Source organism: Oncorhynchus nerka, linkage group LG11, assembly GCF_034236695.1.
Source record: "Oncorhynchus nerka isolate Pitt River linkage group LG11, Oner_Uvic_2.0, whole genome shotgun sequence".
In the NCBI taxonomy this organism is placed as follows: domain Eukaryota; kingdom Metazoa; phylum Chordata; class Actinopteri; order Salmoniformes; family Salmonidae; genus Oncorhynchus; species Oncorhynchus nerka.
In genome coordinates, this window is record NC_088406.1 from 62,042,632 (window position 1) to 62,059,870 (window position 17,239).

A 17,239-nucleotide genomic window follows, 5' to 3' on the forward strand; every position below is an offset into this window, starting at 1 on the left:
ACAGGGGTTTGATCAGAGTATGAGAAACACCTCCCCCTCCCAGCAGTGAATTTGGGTTCATCACCATTATAAGATGCCATGCCACTAAAGTTACGTTAAAATGTCTGTTGATGAACACACTTCTATGTTGGTTAACGATAAACAGCGCTCTCAATACATCGTTGTCAGAAAAAAAATTAACAGGAAAAAAGACTGTAGTTCAGATTTTTTGCCACAATGCGGCAAGAGTACCTCAATGATATAATTAGTCTCTAGAGCAGCAGCGCCGCGGTGATTGAGCTGACGTCGATCAACGATGAATCCGGATCTAGAAGGCACCAATGTAGCCGGTGCAGCTGTAACTCTGTGTTGTGTGTGGTTGATTGAGACTATAAACGTGGACTTTGGAGATCAGGTAGTTTTAATCAAGCAGAACTGACTCTCTGCATCTCTCTCAGTGCATCAAAATGATTTTAGCACGAGCACGCCGGGCAAAACGTAAGTACACACTCCCCTTCTCCCAGGATGCAGGCATGCATAACAAATCAACACAACATATTGATATATGAACCTGGTGAAATTCACATAGTACTGTTACACATGCAATAGGCTAATGTGGCCTAAATCAACAGTAGGACTATTATTTTTACTCGGTCGCATTAGGCAACTCCAAAAGCCTATGTAGGCTGTGAAATATGTACACGAGACTCATGCTATTGAAAATATAGATTCCTATTATCGGTATCATGATGAAGATACTGTCAATGTTAGACCCTACGCATGGTCCCTAAACAAAGCAGAGTGAGGGTAGGAACGAGATTAAACGTGGATCGAAAAGGCATGGGCTTGCCTTCGGCTGTTTCAAAATATATATATATTTTTTATGACAGCGGTTTCACACGTTCATGAGGCAAGGTTGTGTGGGAAAAATATCCTTAGTATTTTATTCTGTTTTATTTCATTATATTCTTAGCCTACTATAAAATATACCCTATGTGTGTTGACTGTGATCAGGGTAGCCTAAGTGTGTCTTGTCTATTTAATTAACTAAATAACTTAAATAAATTTCATGTGCATGGCGCAGCTATTTAGGCTGCACAAACCAGTAACTATATTTAACTCAAAATATGCCATTCTATTCTTTGAAAAAAACAATCAGTGTTATAATGTTTCTTAGGTCCTGACTAAAACGAATTAATACTGGATTTATTTGTGACATTGTATATTCAATTGATTTATTAAAATAGACGTCCACCGACATCTGCCCTCTTTTGCCCTTCCTACACATGCCGGCATGTGCAATCCCACAAGAGATATAGAAGGCTTATCCCAGCAAGAATGTGGTAAAAATGGGACTATGAATTGGGCTATAAAAAAAACATTGGCAATTTTTTTTTTTTTTCCACAGGCAACTTAAGGTAAAGTCTGTCTCTAAACTGAACTGAATTGTTGTCAAAATGTAGCTTTTTTCTAATCAATGTTCTCTACTTATTTAATACGCAAAATCCACCAATTCCTGTTGTTAAGTTAAAAAGAAACAAGATAAACATTGCTTTCAGCATTCAAACCAAGGAGACTTAGCAACTTCATAGCTAAATAACCCAGAATAATATTTTTGTAGATAGGACCTTATAGTCAGTCCCAAACTCTCGAATTCCATAAATGGGCAAGAGAGCAGACACAGACTGACACCAGGCAGGCTACTGCAGTCGCGCGGAAACCGATCTCTTACCCCACCATAAAAGGAGTTCCGCAGCCGGTCAACCCCATGTGCTATTCCACTGCAGACTATCACGGGTTTCAATGTGTCAGCGAAACATTGCCATTAGCCTAGTCATTTTCAATTTATGAATATTGAAATGTATGCGTCTAAAGGAGCAATTGAGAGTCTGCTTCAGGATTTACACACGCAGTCAGCATTTGGTTTTATTTTGTGTTATAGGATAATGACATTCATAAAGCCCTACACTGCAACAACAATTAACCTATAGGTCTATTCTCGCCATTCCTGTCGAGTAATCGTTTCAGTATTGTTTATCTGTCAAGGTCAGATTATTTGAAATATATTCTTGCTGGGCAAACTTACATATATGAGTAAATTATATTAAACCTACGAGACATATTCTTATTGTTTTACCTCAGCGGTTTGTCATCTCAAGGCGCAATTATTTTCGTGTGGGTTATCAAACAAATGGAGTTGGTCACGAGGGCCAAATGATCCCAGACAGATAAAGCATATAATAACATTAATAATAATTGATTAAGCTTCTACAGCGCTTTTCAAATAGAAATCTCAAAGCGCTTCATAAGCAAAAGACAAAGACACATGCCGTAGGCCTATATCATGACAGGGCAATAGACAAGTAAAATGGTCTACACAGGTCATAGTCTACATATTGAAGAGACAATACAATTGTTGAAAACTTGATCCTCACATCATAAGTATAGAAAATAAACATTGCACCTTTGAAGGGCGACAACTGAGATACATTTTCGTCAATATACTTTTTACAAAATGGCTGTGCTTACATCTCAATTTATGATTTGACCTTTCACAGAAATAGTATCCGATTAGCCTATCTGAAATACAATTGTTTTATTTATATAAATAGGCCTACATCGACCTAATTAAGAAATCATCATTGATATAAATTGCTGAAATCTTAGCTGGAAAGATTTTTGTGTGAAATGAAAGCCTTTCTGTTCGTGTAATTTAGTTCATTATGTGGACCTATAATCTTGCTGGAAAATCTACTAGGTCAAACTAAACTTTTGGAGTCTGTTTTCTTTGAGGTAACTTGGCGATGAAGTCTGATTTAACTGACAAAAATATTATTTGAATGGAAAGTTTGAATATAGTCCAAAAGGATAGTACGTGTGACGTTATTGAAATCGACCTCTGATCCTTTGACACTTCTTAATTTGTCTGGATGGTATTCATTTGAATCAGCGGTAGCTTAATGACCGCTGTAATGCCAGATCATTTTTATTTTAGAGAAATAATCTAGATATAATAATGATAAAGATAGCCTAACAATAACAACAGGCCTATTATCATTATTTTTAATACAATAAACAATTACAATAAATATGTAGCCTACTTATGAATATGAGTGATAAATAAATATTAAATAAATACATATTATTAGTATTATCATTATTATTAGTATTTTTTCTTACTTAGACTGCCTAACCTGTCTTTCTGTTCAGGCCTATACCAAATAGAATCGTTGCTGTAACGTGGATAAGCCAGTACCTGAGTGATTTGTGCTGTGTAAACAACAGGGTGATGTTATGAATGTTAGTCAAGTATTTCAAGCACATATTTCAAGTCAACGTCAACATTTTACATGACTGACGGACATGGTTTTATGCTTAATTTTAAGTGACGGATTCGTGGAAATTATAGCTAGGCCTAAATAAATGTCACTTGGTGATAGAGGTGTTGTGTTATGATCAGTTGGTTAGTTAGTTAACCTTTATTTAACTAGGCAAGTCAGTTAATTAAGAACAAATTCATATTTACAACGATTGCCTTAACAAAAGGCCTCATGTGGGGACAGGGGCTGGGATTTTTTTTTTTAAAATAAAACATAATAATAATATAAGTATAGGACAAAACACACATCACAACAAGAGATACAACACAACACTACATAAAGAGAGACCTAAGACAACAACATAGCAAGGCAACAACGCATGACAACACAACATGGTAGCAGCACAAAACATGGTACAAACATTACTGGGCACAGACAACAGCACAAAGGGCAAGACGATAGAGACAACAATACATAACGCAAAGCAGCCACAACTGCCAGTAATAGTGTCCATTATTGAGTCTTTTAATGAAGAGGTGGAGATAAAACGGACCAGTTCGAGTGTTTGTTGCAGCTCGTTCCAGTCGCTAGCTGCAGCGAACTGAAAAGACTAGCGACCTAGTGTTGCCAACTAATTGTCAGGGGAAGTTGCTAGGGGCAGGTCGATTTGTTGCTAAAAGTAGCTAAATTACATTGTGATGACATCATTACCTAATAACCTAAAACCGCGTCATTACGTAGAATCCACAATAACGTTACTCAAATTGACTGGTCATCTACGTGAAAAATATGACTTGTATTTGTTAGTTTAGATTTGTTTGTTTATTATCACATATACAATAAACAACACATTTTATATGATCAGATTTTTTACACAACACATTGAACACATTGAATTATTGAACATTTACACATTACACATTGAACACATTGAATTATTGAACATTTACACATTACACATTGAACACATTGAATTATTGAACATTTACACATTACACATTGAACAATTACATTTGATGTATTTTCTCTTTAACTAGTAAACCTACAACAATCTGAACAATTATAGTTTGAAGCAGTCTATTGGTAGTTAGTTAACATGCTGCCTAACTGATCGACAATTATAGGTACAAGCTAATAACAAGGTATATATGCTATCTTATTGAACAAGCAACTTAACCCAAATAATGATGTGTGCGCTAGGCAGCTCTCTCGAGGTTGTTGTGCTGCTTGGCTGGCTAGCTGCTTAATGGTTTCCTCCAGATATTGCCACTGTTCTCGTTGACACTGCAGTGCACACTGTCACCATCTGCTGTGTCTCCGCAAGCTCCAGAAAGTACACTCCTTGCATACGTACTGTAAATATGATGAATCATAGAATGGCAAGGAAATCCTCTTCATCTTCACTGTCACGGAGCTGGAACCAGCAGAACAGGATGGAGTGGCCTTAAAGCTGTTCGCTGCTGTGGTGCCAAACTGCTGCAGGTGGAGGGTCATGTCCAAATGAGCCTGCAGGAAGGGTACCACATGAAGAAGATTTCTTGCTGAGCTGCTGTTAGGTTCAGGTTGTGTTTGTATACGTTTCGGCATGCAGATCCCATTATAGTCCTCAGAGTGGCAGCCACAACCTCATCGTCCTTTTCCAGAAGTCCCGTGGCTAGTGCATAGTCCTCCCATTCACCTCTAAACGTATCCCAGTTCGTGCTCCAATCTCCGCTGAGCTTCATAGCGGCGGGAGGGGGAATGTTCGCTGCCATGTCTAACAGGTGCTAACAACACTGAAGCTAACTAGCAAACTCACTCTAGCTAAGACCAATTCCGGATTACAAAGGGAAACCAGCCACGTCGCGGACACCTATGTCTCGCAGGGCTCTCCAGGGGCTGGTACGGTCTGCCCAACGCATCACAGGGGGCACACTGCCTGCCCCCCCAGGACACCTACAGCACCCGATGTCACAGGAAGGCTAAAAAGATCATCAAAGACATCAACCACCTGAGCCACGGACGGGTTACCCTGCTGTCATCCAAAAGGCTAGGTCAGTACAGGTTCATCAAAGCTGGGCCCCGAGAGACTGAAAAACAGCTTCTATCTCAAGGTCATCAGACTGTTAAATAGCCATCACTAGCAAAGTACCACCTGGCTACTCAACCCTGCACCATAGAGGCTGCTTCCCCATATATTATAGACATGGAATCACTGGCCACTTTAAATAATGGAACACTAGTCACTTTAATAATGTTTGCATACTGCCTTACTCATCTCATATGTATATACTGTGTTCTATTCTACTGTATTTAGTCAATGCCACTGACATTGCTCGTCCTAATATTTATATATTTCTTAATTCCATTATTTTACTTTTAGATTTGTGTATTGTTGTGAATTGTTAGATACTACTGCGCTGTCAGAGCTAGGAACACCAGCATTTCACTACACCCGCAATAACATATGCTAAATATGTGTATGTGACCAATAAAATGTGATTTGATTTTGATTTGAATTAAAGGTATACATTAATAACCATAGGTCTATACATTATGATAATACCTGCCTGTATATTACAGCAGTAACAAACACCAACACGAAGTACAGCTTCTATAGGAATAGCCTACTCACCGATGATGAGAAGATTCCCAAATATTGAAGCGTTGTCATTTTCCAGTTGTCTACTGCTGGGACTTTAAATGTCTCTTCACTTGCTTTACATTTGGGTCTCTGGAGGACATCCGTCTCTGTCTCAATTGTCTCAACTAAGTGAAATGACAGTGTCAGCCAATGGGAATGCGAGACAGTCTCAACTAACCATCCAACCACCAATATGATTGGTTCCAATTATATTCGCCCTCGCCCCAAATCCAATTTTCAGAAAACAAACCGAGGACGTGCGAGAACGGAGGTGGGAGATAGAAGGAAGATATGGCGGAAACTGAGCTTGTGTTTGAAGGCGCTAGATGTCGAGTTGTGACTACCTTCACAGGAAGTGAGAATGAGTCGGTTACAGTGGCGAAGAAAAAGGGAAACGAGAACTCAACTTTTGTAAAACAGGAAACCAATAGACTCGTTTATCGTCTCCAGTCACGAGATTGGTCCTATTTAGATTTGTTTTGTGTGTCTGCGGAGCAGGAAGCGTGTTTTAAAGACTCAAAAAGATCAGAGTGGAATGTTTGGTGCAACGTCGATTGACCTGTATGGTGGACGGAGAAAAGTTCACTCTTTGATGAAGAGTCTCTCCCTTCTCATATAACGTTTGGATTCATGAGATACCCTGTAAGAGCTTTTGTGCACAAGCCTCTTCAGTGGCATACATCTAAAAGATGTGGTCATGTGTCAAGTGTGTGCAGAAGGGAAGAATATCGACTGAGGTAAAGACCGTTTCAAATTGGATATTCGACGGATTTTCGCGCTTTCAAACCTCAATAGCTTTCAAACCACTTGAGACACAGAATCCAAATAAATGTCATTATATTGGAAAAATTGCGCACAACATTGCACAGGTCTTATTTTCATGAGTTGGACATTAATTTGCTTTCCAGAGCTAATAAACACGTGGGAATGTGAGCAACATTTTGTATTCCTAGTTGAATTAGTTAGGGAGTGTAAACAAAGTACCAGCTTTTTTTTAATGGTCGAATTTCAATAGCTCATTGGTCATGTGGCCTATTTGACTCAAACAAGGTCCAGAATGTCCACTGACTACCCTTCGATATTGCGCACCCTTTAGTTTGTTCATTTTCATCTCACAAGACTTTACATTCGTTTTTTTAAACGTAACATTTCCATAGCTCCTTGGTCATGTGACCTAGTGACTTCGAATGAGGTTCAGAATGTCCACTGAGTGGGCCTACACATTGCACACCCTTTAGTTTATCCATTTTCATCTCACATTAATTTTTCTAAATGTACAATTTCAATAGCTCCTTGGTCATGTGGCCTACTGACCTCAAACAAGGTTTAGCATGTCCACTGACTACCTTCATATCACTCACTCTGTCTACTTTCATATCATGCTATTTTACTTAAATCTGTGGATGTTAAATCACATGGAAGTTAAAAAGCATTTTTTGAAGATAACAAATGTTCCAGCCTCACAACAACTATCTTTCACATGGACACTGAAAAGATCCGCAAATGGCTGTACGTGGTATGGATCAAGGACGGGAGAGGTGTTCGAACAGAAGTGCTTAAAGGAAGGGGCACGGGTAGGCCTCATGAAAAACTGTTTCATATGCTCTTTTTAATCACAGTAATAGGCAGGAATTTCTCAGTCAGAGTGAGCTTGATAAGGTGAAATAATAATTTTCATAGCATCACTTTCATATACTGTACATTAAGACAAATCCTTCTATGTTGAGTATTAGAATGCCGTTTCCATAACCTGATAATGACTTGATATTTGAGTGCATTCACAACAAGCCACCTGCACACAACTTACAAAATGCAATAGTGCATTTGAGGGTTCGTTTTTCTGATGAAAATAGTTATTTGATGCATGGCCTACTATTTCTAACTGGAAAAATACATTCTTATGTCTTTTGTGAGTAAAATCCTTTTTCCAAAATTGATTTAGGTAAATTTTTGTGACGAGGTATGAGGGTTGTGATATGGGTCATTTAATAGTACAATCATTTAAGGGATCAATACATTTCTATGTTGCTTCCCCAGTATCTGCATGAACCATCAGGCCAAGTGTTTTTGGTTGACCCTGTTGGACAGAAAGATAAGGAGGAATCGGAACACGCTGCATTCAAATTCAGGTCTTAGTTATTCCATTGTACTGGATCTAATACATATTAGCATTTTACCTATATTCATAAGTGTAATAATTTTTTATGACAAACTTTGAAAAACTCTTGGCTGCTGGCTCTGTCACTTTCAGACATGCGCAGAGCAGACTGAAAGGGGAAGGGTAAGCTCTTGACTTGAACCACAGGGGTTCTCTATTTTTATGTAGTTGTCAGACAGCCGTATGATCAGTTCATACCTATGATTTCAGAGTTCAACAAAGCCAATAACTGCTTCATGTGTGCCACTGATAAAGATCCTGGATGTGGCCCAAAGACTGACTGGGTTAGTAACTTTATTTAACATGTTTATAATATTTTGACAACAGTGATAGCGTGTAAGGACAATATGTGATATAACACAATGGATGGCTAATTCGTCATTTGTCATACTGCATTGATATTTGATATTATTTATAACGTGTTACGCTTTGTTTTGTTTTAGATTGAATGTTTTGCATGTCAACGGTGGTTCCATGTGAAGACAAAATAGTTAAACCGTATAAAGAACACAAACTGTATAAAGAACACAAACCGTATAAAGAACACAAACCGTATAAAGAACACAAACTGTATAAAGAACACAAACTGTATAAAGAACACAAACTGTATAAAGAACACAAACTGTATAAAGAACACAAACTGTATAAAGAACACACACTGTATAAAGAACACAAACTGTATAAAGAACACACACTGTATAAAGAACACAAACTGTATAAAGAACACACACTGTATAAAGAACACACACTGTATAAAGAACACACACTGTATAAAGAACTGTATAAAGAACACAAACTGTATAAAGAACACAAACTGTAAAGAACACACACTGTATAAAGAACACACACTGTATAAAGTACACAAACTGTATAAAGAACACAAACTGTATAAAGAACTGTATAAAGAACACACACTGTATAAAGAACACACTGTATAAAGAACACAAACTGTATAAAGAACACAAACCGTATAAAGAACACAAACCGTATAACCGTATAAAGAACACAAACCGTATAAAGAACACAAACTGTATAAAGAACACAAACCGTATAAAGAACACAAGAACACAAACCGTATAAAGAACACAAACCGTATAAAGAACACACACCGTATAAAGAACACAAACCGTATAAAGAACACAAACCGTATAAAGAACACACACTGAAGAGGCTCTGAAATATATATCAACCGGGGATAAAGAGAAAGTTAACACTGAAAATGTTTCATACTTATTTGAAGTTAAGTGTCTGTTGACATGTTGGAAAAGATTAATGGTCTACAATTTCTGTTTAATTTGTTAATATTACATATTTATTCCTTGATTTACTGGCCACCATTACTGTGGTTACATGTTCAGTATATGTATTGACCCGCAAACACACTGCAGCCTACCTCACTAGCGCACTCTCCATCCCTGCTTTGGACAATTAATAGCATGACTCGGCACATAACTAACAAAATTAGATAACGAAAATGTAGGCTACGCTTACAGTATAAAACAATGTACATAATGTATTATACAAGATACATAATTCACTACTTCTACAGCACAATGGTAGAAACATATCCTACGTGTAAAGCTAACAGTGACTCAATAATTCATGCTTTCTGGGAATGCTATAAAGTCCAAAAAATGAATAGCGGAGCCAGAACGTTGGCTGTCAGAAGTAGCCTATTACAATGTTAACGTACTTGTAATCCGTCTGTCTGCCTCTTTCTAGACCTGGTATATTTGGGTATAGTGAGATACCCGATGGGTTGGATAATTATCTCATCCCTCATCTTGAAAAAACAATACTAAAAACGTGGAAATCAACCTGTCAGCCATCATGAACAGAATTGGTGCATGGACATTTACATTTACATTTAAGTCATTTAGCAGACGCTCTTATCCAGAGCGACTTACAAATTGGTGCGTTCACCTTAAGACATCCAGTGGAACAGCCACTTTACAATAGTGCATCTAAATCTTTTAAGGGGAGGGGGGGGGTGAGAAGGATTACTTTATCCTATCCTAGGTATTCCTGAAAGAGGTGGGGTTTCAGGTGTCTCCGGAAGGTGGTGATTGACTCCGCTGTCCTGGCGTCGTGAGGGAGTTTGTTCCACCATTGGGGGGCCAGAGCAGCGAACAGTTTTGACTGGGCTGCGCGGGAACTGTACTTCCTCAGTGGTAGGGAGGCGAGCAGGCCAGAGATGGACGACTGAGATTTTTTTTGTTGTAAACTTTCAGGCCATGTGGCAAACAATAATGCAGGCACTAGGGATGGGGTTGTGAGCATGCGCGTCTGGGCACATGAGATGTAGTCGTTGTTTGTGCGTGTCTAAGTTATTGTTCATATGTGTATGTTTGTATCTGGTGTTAATAAATAAAAATGTAAACTATTAAATAGATAGAAAAAGTAAGTAGGGGAGGTGCATCTGCGACAGCCGGACATTAAAGTAGTTTTCAAACAGCAAGGCTCAGATCAACATCACAGTGTTGGCATTGTTTATAAAAGGTCATTTAAAATGTCAAAATAAATTTAAATGCATTTAAACCCCCATATCACACACGTTGTTGCATAGGCTTGTGTGTCGCCTACTGGTTAAATTCGTGTATTTTCGCACGAATTAAGTAGCACATACATTCGTGTATTTTCGAACGAATTGAACCACACAAAAATGCACAACAACGCACGAAATCTGCTGAAATACATTTTGTACATACATGCGAGAATTTAATGTGAGGCTGGGCTGCACATACCCACAAACTAAAATCACAATGTGCGTAGGCTACATTGTACAATCACTTCGTGAGAGAGACTCAAATCACATTTATTTGCATATATTCAAAGTTTCGCATGGGTCAAATTAAAGCACCCTAATGATTGGGTGACAATAGAGCCACCTACAATGTGATGGCTGCAGGATGAAGTTTGTAAAGAGCAAATGCAGAAACTTGCAGTCGACTGCAGTCAAAACTTCATGACATTTGATCACAGGATTTTTGTAACGTTCATGCAGTTGAAAATGTGTATCCCCACAATGCAATACATTTAGACTTGACAAAAGGGATCACCTCGAACGAGCCCATTGAGATGAGCACAATGCAACACTTATTTTCTCACCGGGTATCTGCGCATGTGCAAGGGATTGCTTCAGGTTGCTAAAAAAGTGGTAGCTACGGGACCAAAACAGCAGAGTTTAGCCTTGCGCTTCAAAGCTACACGGCCCGGTTTCCCGATAGTGATGGAATTTATGCTTAAGAATGGTTTAACGATGCTCCAAGAAAGATATTATCACATATGGCTTCAAATATTAATGCGGTTTATTATAATGCTTACTCTATAATAATGCTCTATATCGAGATTTGGCACGTTAGGCTACACATCATGTAATATATTAAGGCAAATTACAGAGCCTACAAGTATCAAAATATAACTAAATTGATTGAACATGAAATGTATTTCAATATTATTAGCCCACTGTATTTATATTTTAATGCAGTCATCTCGTTTTTAATTTGAAGCATATTTTTACATATTGCTGGTTTGTATCAATTGCAAAGATAGTGGTAACTATTTGTAGTCGACTTTGAAGATATCAGTGTTAGATTACGAGCTTTTTCTAGTGCAACATTAATAAAGATTACTTTGGGAAACAACGCAGAGATTTAAAGATGTTCCTATGAAGGTTATACCTTTCTTTGGCTTTTGGGAAACCGGGACCAGGTTGTGGCAATTGACCCACTACAGTTAATTTGTGCATCTACGTTATCTCGCTGAGTCTACCTTTAAACCTAACCTAACTATCACCTTATGCATTATGCCGAGTTCAAAACTACTGGGAACTCGGAACTCTCCGACCTCAATGCGTTCAAGACAACTGGGAACTCGGGGGAAAAAACGAAATCCGAATGGGAAAAATCGTTTTGAATTTTGAACGGTCTTCCAACTCAGAATTCGAACTCGGGCTTCTTTCTGGAGCTTCGACTTTCCGACCTGAAGTTCACCGATGTCGTGATTTTACAAGTTGTCTTGAACACACCATTACTGCCCCACAGCTGCACGGAGTGACATCCCCTAAAACAAAAAATGTCTAAAAATGTCTCATAGCCTCCCACAAATAGACAACTTTCTGTCCCTAACACTAATGAAATAATATAAAAATGAAAAATGTTTTTATTTATTTTTTAACAACAACTAGTAAAGTGGCTCTGAAAACGAATTTAAACTGAATTTCAAATTAAAATCTGAAAATGAATTTTAAACATTGATATACACACACACAGAATGATTTGTGCCCTTTGTCTTTGCTACTGAACAACACATTTTTATTTATTTTATTCCAGATCTGTTGGGAGCTGTGAATGCTGGAGTCAATACATTGACAGGGAGAGAGAGGCAGTCTGTCATTCTACACACTGGACTAACTGGACTACAGGCTGATAAGATATTTTGGTTCTTTGGTCCAGTCATTCCAAACACCTCAATAGTTGAGAGTCAGGTCATCAGAGGAGAGAACATCACAGAATTCAAAGGAAGATTCTGAGAAAAACTGCAGCTGGACAGAGAAACTGGATCTCTCACCATCAGAAATCTCACCCTCAACAACTCTGGAGTTTATCAGCTAGACTTTTGTGTGATTAATCTACACAAAATACTCCATAATGTCAAAGTGAAAAGAAAACTCTATAAAAAAAATTCAACCCCTTTGTAAGGAGAAGCCTAAAATAGTTCAGGATTAAGATTGGCCTAACAAATCACATACTCTGTGTGAAATAATACAATAATATGATGTTTGAATGACTACCCTGTGTACCTGATAGGCTACTTACAACATCTAAAGGTCCTTCAGTTGAGTAGTGAATTTGAAGCACAGATTCAACCACAAAGACCAGGGAGATGTTCCAGTGCCTCATTAAATCCATTCCATTTTGTAGAACAATAAAATAGTTATTATTAGCACTATATTATTATTATATAATAGGCTATATTATAATGCTAGCCATGTTGTTGCAGTTTTTTTTAATCACGTTGGCACATTTTTCAGATGTAAGGTATATTTTCAAAACTCTTGGTACAACACTTGTAATGCCCCCTGTCTCATGTTCAGAACCTTTGAATTAGGATTCATTTGAGGTCAAAACATCTTTCAACCCTGAGTCATTCATGAAAAATATTTTTTTCTTCAGAAAATAACATGAACATTTAATTTAGTCACCAATACTGAGAATGATACAGGCTCACCATTTAGTAATTTTAACGTAACATTTAACCTAATAGCACAAAATACATGATACAATTTTCAAAACGGATATTTTTGAAGTGCTGAATAGAATAAACAATAGAGGATAAATAACATTTTCCATACAAACGTTGGAGCATGTTGAGATTTTTTTTTTTTTTACTTACAGAAACAGTTTCTTTATACAGTACAAACGAAGAAGAAATCATCAGATATAGGATTATTGTGGCATCTATTGTAAAAACAGAAGCCAACAGTAAAAGGAATTTCTTTTCTGCCCCAAACAACATTACATAATATATACTTTTATGTGACGTGTTACTGTAACTGCTAAAGTATCATCAGCATAAATCATCAGATTAAAGTGTATCAATTAAAATCTGATCTTTACAACACCATTGTAGCGATTGTTATTATGTCCCCAGTCACCGAATCTAAAGCCGTATTATGAATAGGCCTAACCAGACATTGAGAATGGAAACCGTTTATGCGAATCACATGTATGTTCTTGTAATAATGTGGGGTTAGCCATGTTATCCGATGTCTTGTTTTTTGATCACCTGTCAAATAAAATAACCATGTTTAGAGTTTGTGGTCGAACGCAGATACTTGGATTGTGCGCGCAAAACCTCATGTTGTGCTTTGCTCGGTAGCCTAAAATGCTCTGTCTAATCATGTATTTAGCTTAGGCTTACTTATCGAAATTTACAACTACAATGTTATCATATATAACAATTAAAACGTGAAGGTATATCAAAACTAATATTAAACGATTACCTTGATAATTGTTCATTTCCTGGGACGAGTTTTGACTGTCAAACAGTTCGAGCTCATAGTTTATTCAGTGTAGCCTGCGGGTATAAAGGAAATAGTTTATCCCAGAGGAGGCAGGAGCTATATGATAATGTTTTGGGGATTATCCTGTTTGTTATTTTTGTTTGTATGTAGTGTTCAGTCACCGGCATAATTCGTCACTTTCTAAATTAAAAGTCTCACTCTGGCAAGAAAAACTAGATCCGCATTGTTGCCTCCTCACTGTAAAATCCTACCACTGTGTCAACGTCACACCAAGTATTGCATTGTGACTAGCAAACAGAAGCCAGCCACACTACTGTGTCAGAGGAAACACCATACACCTGGTGGTAGTGTCAGTGTGCACTGCACCCATCACGCTACAGGAGTGAGTCGCTAGAGCACAATGGGACAAGAAAATCCCTGCTGGCCAAACACTCCCCTAAATCAGGCTACGCTGGGCCAATTGTTTTCCGCCCCATGGCTTTCCCAGTCGGCTGTGACAGAGCCTGGACTCGAAACCAGAATCTCTAGTGCCTTAGACCACTGCGCCACTCAGTAGGCCCTAAATGTTTGAAACCTTTGATGCCACCACACATATAAACGTATACATGCACCATTTTCACATATGTAGAGACTGGTATTGTAATGGAGAAAAAATGAAAATGAGGTTGAAAAGTGGTGGAATTGCCCTTAAGCTTTTGGCTATTTACTGTATTACAAAAGTCATATTGAACTGTGTTTGGTTGACATCGGGACCAAATATCAACATTTAAAATATACTGTATATATATAATGGTAGGATAGTTTCATCTGACCAACTGGCTCAATCCTATTATTTAACTTCCATTGTTTGTTTATTTGGAGATGTAAATCAAACATATCACTTGTTAATTTGTCGACACATTAATAGGCTATTTACTGTATTACATAAGTGATTTTGAATTGTGTTTGGTTGCCAATGCAACCAAATAACAACATTTGAAGGAGATGTATCTTTTGTGCCACTGACTTAGTCTGCCTTTAATTCCAGTTCGCCTACAAATTAATAATTGACGCGTCAGATTCACATTTCCATCTCAAACAAAAATCACAGTTATTAAAGAATAGCACTAAATCAAATCAAACTTTATTTAAAGTGCAATTAATGTTTGATTGGTTTGATTTAGTCCTATTCTTCATTCTTGGTTGAGATGGAGACGTGAATACCACATATCAATTATGTTAAAATTAGAAATCTACCAAAACTTGAAATCCTAGACCTAAAGGTATTATCTATTTTTAGTTGGACCCTTTGTTGAATTTTAAACAATAGCTGTTGGTGGCTTTGCAAATGCTATAAAGGCCTAAATAGTATAATTGATAAATGAATAATAAAGTATGGTTACGTTTCATTTGCTATGTTAAACATATCCTTTGGAATGACTTCGAAAGCAATAGTGAATCTATTTAGTTATTAAGAGATCTCTCAATCATTCTCACAATAGCACATTGGTAATAGTCAGTGAGAAATATCAAAGATGGGCTTGGTGAAGACCCTGGATGGGAGACCAAATGGGTAGCTGTATATAGATTAACTCTCCAGTAGGAGCTGCCTATTGTTTTTTTTCTGATAGTGGATATAACGTTGAAGATCTGATGTCGTTTCAAAAGTACAAAATCAACATAGACAAACCTTGTTTAACATATGTTGAAAATTGGTTACCATGATGACATACACTGAGTATACAACACGTGCTATTTCCATGACATACTGTAGACTGACCAGGGGATTCCAGGTGAAAGCTTCGATCCCTTGTTTTTTTATACATATTTTTGTATTTAACCTTTATTTAACGAGGCAATTGATGTCACCCATTGATGTCACCTACTAAATCGACTCCAATCATTGTAGATGAAGGTGAGGAGACAGGTTAAATAAGGATTGTTTTTAAAGCCTTCAAACATGGATTATGTATGTGTGCCATTAGGAAGGAGAATGGGTTTCCCGTTCTTCTCTCCTCTGTACCAGGACAAGGTTACCTCTTTCCCGTTCGCCACAGAACACACCACAGAACACACCACAGGACAGCTCCCACTGACCAACCGACTGTCGACTGAGGGATTATGTGGGGTGTTTCTGATGTTAGGAGTAGGCACTGAAGCTGGGACGCCAGAGGACCAACAGTTATTACAGTGATTATTGGGCACAACATTGACTAAAGGTCACATTTATCTGAAACAAAAGGAAAGGGAATGTGTGTGTTTACCATGAACAATGTAATTCTGAATACAGATCTTGTTGATTGAAAACTAGTCTCTTGATTTGATTTAAAACATACTCATGTAGACTGTGAAAATGAAATTGTGGTAGGTGACCTGTTCACTGATGATTTGAAGCTGATAAAGTCCAGTGTCGTTGATGGTGAGTTTTCTGATGGTGAGAGAGATCCAGTCTGAGCATCCATCTGTAGTCGGTCTTTGAACGGCGCAGAAGCAAAGTTTGGTAAGAGAATTACGGTTTGTGCCGTCATTCTGATAACTCCATTGATTGACCATGGCATGGAATCATCTCGGTTTTAATTTTTAAAAATTCACATTTTTGAAGTGCAACAATAATAAAGATTGCTTTGGGAAACAGCTCGGAGATTTAAAGATGTTCCTATGAAGGTTCTACTGATGAACTTTTTGGGGGCTTTTGGGAAACCGGGACCAGGTTGTGGCAATTGACCCAGTTTACTTTGTGCATCTACGTCGTCTCGCTGTCTTCACAGAGAACTAAAACAAACCCTCAGCGCCGCAATACCGCTAGACCAAACCGAGTATCGCCAAGGTTGGCACACTGTCACAAGTAATAAAAACAAGGACGAAACACAAACGAGATGGTACAGCAGAGCACCCCGATGGAGAGGCTAGCTAGCTGCTCTAAACGATTGAATAGCTGCGGGTAGCCTTATACTTCTGCGCTTATACACTAACATAGACCTCTTTCCAAGCGAACCCTTTCTGGAATCCGCCGATAAAAGGAAGAGGTGAAAGTAGTGACCCGAAAGCGCCACCATGAACACTGGAACAATCTATACAAAAAGAGGGAGGGGTCTAACTGCCCTAACTTCAACTATTAAGGGTGGCCCGCCTGAAAGCGTAGAGCAAATAAAGCG

At 38.0% G+C, this 17,239-nt stretch overlaps 1 long non-coding RNA gene across 1 annotated transcript; it reads left to right on the forward strand.

Moving 5' to 3' along the window:
* Positions 1-270: 270 nt before the first annotated feature.
* LOC115137280 (uncharacterized) lies at positions 271-13,700 on the forward strand. The gene is made up of 3 exons (XR_003864781.2): positions 271-477; positions 8,291-8,364; positions 12,412-13,700. It is a non-coding gene; the product is annotated as an uncharacterized LOC115137280 (long non-coding RNA).
* Positions 13,701-17,239: the final 3,539 nt, after the last annotated feature.